This window comes from Falco rusticolus, unplaced genomic scaffold, assembly GCF_015220075.1.
Source record: "Falco rusticolus isolate bFalRus1 unplaced genomic scaffold, bFalRus1.pri scaffold_174_arrow_ctg1, whole genome shotgun sequence".
In the NCBI taxonomy this organism is placed as follows: Eukaryota; Metazoa; Chordata; class Aves; order Falconiformes; family Falconidae; genus Falco; species Falco rusticolus.
In genome coordinates this window covers 23,280-29,279 of record NW_023618188.1, presented here as the reverse complement: position 1 = coordinate 29,279, position 6,000 = coordinate 23,280, and the positions used below count along the sequence as shown (strand labels likewise).

The 6,000-nt window shown below is 60.1% G+C and overlaps 1 long non-coding RNA gene across 1 annotated transcript; it reads right to left on the bottom strand.

The window, feature by feature from the left end:
• Positions 1-2,925: 2,925 nt before the first annotated feature.
• Positions 2,926-4,307, bottom strand: LOC119142032. The gene is made up of 3 exons (XR_005102137.1): positions 4,201-4,307; positions 3,535-3,639; positions 2,926-3,038 (listed from the first exon to the last, which is right to left on the bottom strand). It is a non-coding gene; the product is annotated as an uncharacterized LOC119142032 (long non-coding RNA).
• Positions 4,308-6,000: the final 1,693 nt, after the last annotated feature.

Sequence of the window (6,000 nt, the reverse complement as noted above, 5' to 3'; positions counted from 1 at the left end):
CACCATAGCCCACCACAGCGCGTCCCAGCCCACCACAGCCCGTCCCAGCCCGTCCCAGCCCACCACAGCCAGTCCCAGCCCACCACAGCCAACCAAAGCCTGTCCCAGCCCATCCCAAACCACAACAGGCCTTCCCAGCCCAACACAGCCCGCCACAGCCCGTCCCAGCATACCACAGCCCGTCCCAGCCCACCATAGCCCATCCCAGCCCGTCCCAGCCCACCACAGGCCTTCCCAGCCCACCATAGCCAACCACAGCCTGTCCCAGCCCACCACAGCCCGTCCCAGCCCACCACAACTCACCACAGACCATCCCAGCCCACCACGGCCCACCACGACACACCACAGCCCACCACGGCTCACCACGGCCCGCCACAGCCTGTCCCAGCCTACCACGGCCCGCCAAAGACTGTCCCAGCCTACGAAAGCCCACCACAGCCCACCATAGCCCACCACAGCGCGTCCCAGCCCACCACAGCCCGTCCCAGCCCACCACAGCGCATCCCAGCCCACCATAGCCAACCAAAGCCTGTCCCAGCCCATCCCAAACCACAACAGGCCTTCCCAGCCCAACACAGCCCACCACAGCCCGTCCCAGCATACCACAGCCCGTCCCAGCCCACCATAGCCCGTCCCAGCCCGTCCCAGACCACCACAGGCCTTCCCGGCCCACCATAGCCAACCACAGCCCGTCCCGGCCCACCACAACTCACCACGGCCCGTCCCGGCCCACCACGGCCCACCATAGCCTGTCCAAGCCAGCCACAGCCCGTCCCAGCCCGTCCCAGCCATTCCCAGCCCACCACAGCCCGTCCCAGACCACCACAGCCCGTCACAGCAAGTCCCAGCCCATGCCAACCCGTCCCAGCCCAACACAGCCTCTCCCTACGCACCACAGCCCATCCCAGCTTACCACGGCCCGCCACGGCCCGGCCCGGCCCACCGCGGCCCGTCCCGGCCCACCGCGGCCCGTCCCCGCCCACCGCGGCCCGTCCCCGCCCACCACGGCCCGTCCCCGCCCACCACGGCCCGTCCCCGCCCACCACGGCCCGTCCCCGCCCACCACGGCCCGGCCCCGCCCACCACGGCCCGGCCCCGCCCACCACGGCCCGGCCCCGCCCACCACGGCCCGTCCCCGCCCACCACGGCCCGGCCCGGCCCACCTGTGTTAGGAACAACATCTCACCTTTTTGATTTTGGCACCTCCTTTCCCTACGATGTTCTTGTGGAACTGTTTGCAGATGGGGACAGAAATAGAAAAGCTGTTTTCAACCTAAGGGAGAAAGGAAGGGAGACCTGAAGATTACACTGTCGTGGCAAGGGAGGCCCGACTTCAGGAGCTCTGATAAACGAGCTTTTGAAAACAGGCTTAGACCCAAGGAAGTTCTCTATACGAGGGACTTTTGTAAGACTAAACAAAGGCAAGGACGTTCCCCTATAGCCTTCCCATAACAGGTACTACCCCCTGCCTCCATTCAGCCAAAACAGCGCCGACAGCTCCCTCCTCTTGAGGTGTTTTAGCTCTACCCAAGCCAGTAGAGCTCTGCTTTGCCCCAGGGTTATCCAGGCACGTAGGAGGGAAGAGCAGGCAGAAGACCTCCTTACCAGGTCTGCCACCATCTTTTGCATGTACTCGGTGCACTTCTCCACCTCGTTTTTGGGACCTTGGAGTTGGACGATGTCACTCTTGTGTGCAGGGTCTGGGAAGCTGATGATAACCTGCAGGAGCGGTCATTTAGAGTTAGCTCAAGCAAAAGCAAGAACCCTTGTGTCAGACACATGCAAAGGTTGGGGGGATCCTACCCATGCCCTTTCCCCATTCAGAAAAGGGGAACCGTGTTAGCGGCCTCTGGCTAAAAGAACTATCTTCTCAGACACTTGCGCTACAGAGCCACTAAAGTTACGACTTCTGTGACGACAGGCCTACTACCCATGTAGGAAAGAACCCCTCTGGATTCCTCCTCTCCTACAAAGCCTTACCTCTGGGAATTGCTCCCGGATTTCCCAGACCCGCTCAGCCTTCTGCCCAATGATGGTCCGGTGGAATTTCTGCTCAACGATTAGGTCCGCAGCATGTTCATTTTCCTGATGGGAACAGAGGGCACACTGAGTGTTCAGCCGGAGAGCCATCTACTTTGACTTAGCGGTTTGCTGCCCGACGGTTTACTTGCCAGCACTGTCCCTCTTTTCTCCAGACCAAATTCACTCTGCGTTGACAGAGAAGGGCTACCCGAGGGAACAGGGGAAGACATTTGTGAAGAGGAACTTGCACTTGTCATGAGATCCAAGTGCTCCGTGGGCAAGGGGCACACACTCGCACCAGAAGGTTACAAGGGAACACGAGAGCCCAAACCCTGCAGTCTCCCAAACATCACATCCTACTCACTCACCATGGGGACATGTTGCAGTGCTATCAAACTAGCAGACCGCAACAAGGCTTTACCATTGGCCATATTCTACTGCCAGTGCCGTAGCACCTTCCTCCAGAGGCCAGACCACACTGCTCCTCCTCCAGCTGACACCCTCTCCCACAAGCCACAGGGCTATTTAACCCCTTAGCGGGAACCAGCTACACCTGCACATCGTCCACGTCAATCAACCCACTGCCTCTGAGGCAAGGCCACAGCTGCGTGTTATCAATGCTAATCAACCCACCGCCTTCATTCCTCTACAGGGAGAAGCTCACCAAGCACATTTCCACCACCCACAACTGGCTGCTAAAATGTCATTCGCACAGAGAAGTAATTCCACTACTGTTCAGGCTCCCAAGGTACTTTCACACGTTAAAGCCATCGCAAGGCCTCACAGCCCATTTCTCTCCTTGTACCACCACCACTCCAGAAAAGCAGAGGAAATGGGATGGAGACAGCACACTGGGTGAGCTACAGAGCCCCTGATACCATCTACTAAACACGAAGAGTGTGAGCATGGGAAGGACTAGAAAGGCACTCCACTTACCGTTTAGCTGCGTTCTTGCCAATGAGGTGTCGGTGGAATTGGTGGTCAGCCTTGATTATTGCGTAATCCATCCCGTGGATCTAAAAAGAATTATATTTTATATCTATATATGTATGTATGTCCAATATTATATATTATATTATATAGGGCCAGGTAGGACAGGCCACCGCTTCTGTCTCGTGCCCTAAGTAACTGCCTACTGCCAGTATTGGCACTGACTCACCAGCGGTCAGCTACAAGCACTTCTGCTCTTAAGCAGAGCACAAGCATTCCTCTGCTTTGAGAAGAGAGCATTGTGCTCATGAAACATTGAAAAGACTGACTTCTATGCCTCTCCAGCTATAACCAAGAGAATCCTTCCTTCTCTGCACCAAAAAAATTAATGCTGACTTTTCAAGGATGCTGTGGATGAGTTTCATAACCAAGGGGTGTCATCCACCTGCCACACAATTTGTCTCCTGCAAGTTCGATTGAGCATGTCAAGACATCCTATGGATGTGACAAACACCTCATCACCTCTGCTCTGTTGCCCCTTCTTCCCCCAGTTTCTTACTGGAACTAGTAACTGCAGCTCACCAGTTCCTTGAGCATGGCTTCAATCTGTTCCTGAGCCACATGCACATCTTCTGTAGGTCCTTCCAAAGTGATGTTATCCTCTCCTCCAGTGAATTTGATGTGAACCTTGAGGTGAAGGACAATGAATCTCTTCAGAATTTGCCAAGATCCAAGCCAGGCCAATGCTTTTGGTCAGGCCTACACCATCGATCCCTGCCACTAAGAGATGCGCCTCCTCCCAAAAAGCCCAGACCAAATCCCCACAATTTTACGAGTCAGTAACTTAACAATTTCGGCCATATGGCAGTGCCTAGAGCCCAAGGCTCTGGTGCTGCCCCGGTTTCTGCAATGGCTTTGGAGAAGTTTACTCATCTAGCCTTTATCTAGATACCGTCTAACTCCCCAGGGAGAAGCCTTGCTGCACTCGCCATTTCCAGGTATCCTACTACATCAGTTCTCAAAACAGCACCACATAAAGCTTCCTTGGAAGGGCTCAACCCATGACAATAACATAGGAGGAGCAGTGTTTGCAGCAGTAAAAGAGAGGGTTCCCTTGAACAGCAAAGATCTGTGTCATTTCCCCCTGGGTTTACCCACGCTAGAATACACCTCTCTCTTTCGTGACGAGTGATCTGGACTAAACCTTTTTCTACGCCGAGGGTGCTAAGCTAACCAGCTCACCCATACCTTTGGCATCTGCTGAGTTATTTTGGCCAGGTTCTGTCCTTTCTTTCCAATAATGAAACAATGAAGCCAAGAGGGGGCAGAGACCGAGGAGACGGTAAAACTGTTGGCCTGAGAGACAGAAAAACAGAGAAGCTGTTTGATGGACAAACCACAGCCCACCACAGCAAGTCCCAGCCCACCACAGCCCGTCCCAGCCCGTCCCAGCTCACCACAACCCACCATAGCCCGTCCCAGCCCACCACAGCCCGTTACAGCTTACCACAGCCCGTTCCAGCCCACCATAACCCGTTCCCGCCCACCACAGCACATCCAAGCCCGTCCCAGCCCACCACGGCCCGTACCAGCCCGTCCCAACCCCTCCCAGCTCACCACTACAAACCACAGCCCACCACAGATCACCACGGCCCGTCCCAGCCAACCACGGCCCACCACGGCACGTCCCAGCCCACCAAAGCCCGTCCCAGACCACCACAGCACGTCCCAGCCCGTCCCAGCCCACCACAGCCCACCCCGGCCCACCACGGCCCGTCCCAGCCCACCACGGCCCGTCCCAGCCCACCACGGCTCGTCCCAGCCCACCACGGCCCGTCCCAGCTTACCACAGCCCACCACGGCCCGGCCCGGCCCACCACGGCCCGTCCCAGCCCACCACGGCCCACCACAGCACACCACAGCCCGTCCCAGCCCACCACGGCCCGTTTCAGCACGTCCCGGCCCACCACAGCCCGTCCCGGCCCACCAAAGCCCATCCCAGCCCGTCTCAGCTCACCACAACCCACCACAGCCCGTCCCGGCCCACCACAGCCCGTCGCGGCCCACCACAGCCCGTCCCAGCCCACCACAGCCCGTCGCGGCCTGTCCCAGCCCATCCCAACCCACCACAGCCTGTCCCAGCCCACCACAGCCCGTTTCAGCACATCCCAGCCCACCACGGCCCGTCCCCGCCCACCACGGCCCGTCCCCGCCCACCACGGCCCGTCCCCGCCCACCACGGCCCGTCCCCGCCCACCACGGCCCGTCCCCGCCCACCACGGCCCGTCCCGGCAAACCACGGCCCGTCCCGGCAAACCACGGCCCGTCCCGGCCCACCACGGCCCGTCCCGACCCACCAAAGCCCACCATAGCCCGTCCCGTCGCACCAGAGCCCGTCCCGGACCACCACAGCTTGTCCCAGCCCGTCCCAGCCCATCCCAGCCCACCACAGCCCACCACAGCCCGTCCCAGCCCATCCCAGCTGGTCCCAGCCAACCACAGTCCGTCCCAGCCCACCACGGCCCGTTCCAGCCCACCACAGCCCACCACGGCCCGTCCCAGCCCACCACGGCCCGTCCCAGCCCACCACGGCTCGTCCCAGCCCACCACGGCCCGTCCCAGCCCACCACGGCCCGTCCCAGCCCACCACGGCCCGTCCCAGACCGTCCCAGACCGTCCCAGCCCACTACAGCCCGTCCCAGCCCACCACAGCCCGTCCCAGCCCACCACAGCCCGTCCCAGCCTGTCTCAGCGCACCACAACCCACCATAGCCCGTCCCAGCCCACCACAGCCCGTTACAGCTTACCACAGCCCGTTCCAGCCCACCACAGCCTGTTCCAGCCCACCACAGACCGTGCCCGCCCACCACAGCACATCCAAGCCCGTCCCAGCCCACCACAGCCCGTCCCAGCCCGTCCCAACCCCTCCCAGCTCACCACTACAAACCCCAGCCCACCACAGATCACCACGGCCCGTCCCAGCCAACCACGGCCCACCACGGCACGTCCCAGCCCACCAAAGCCCGTCCCAGACCACCACAGCACATC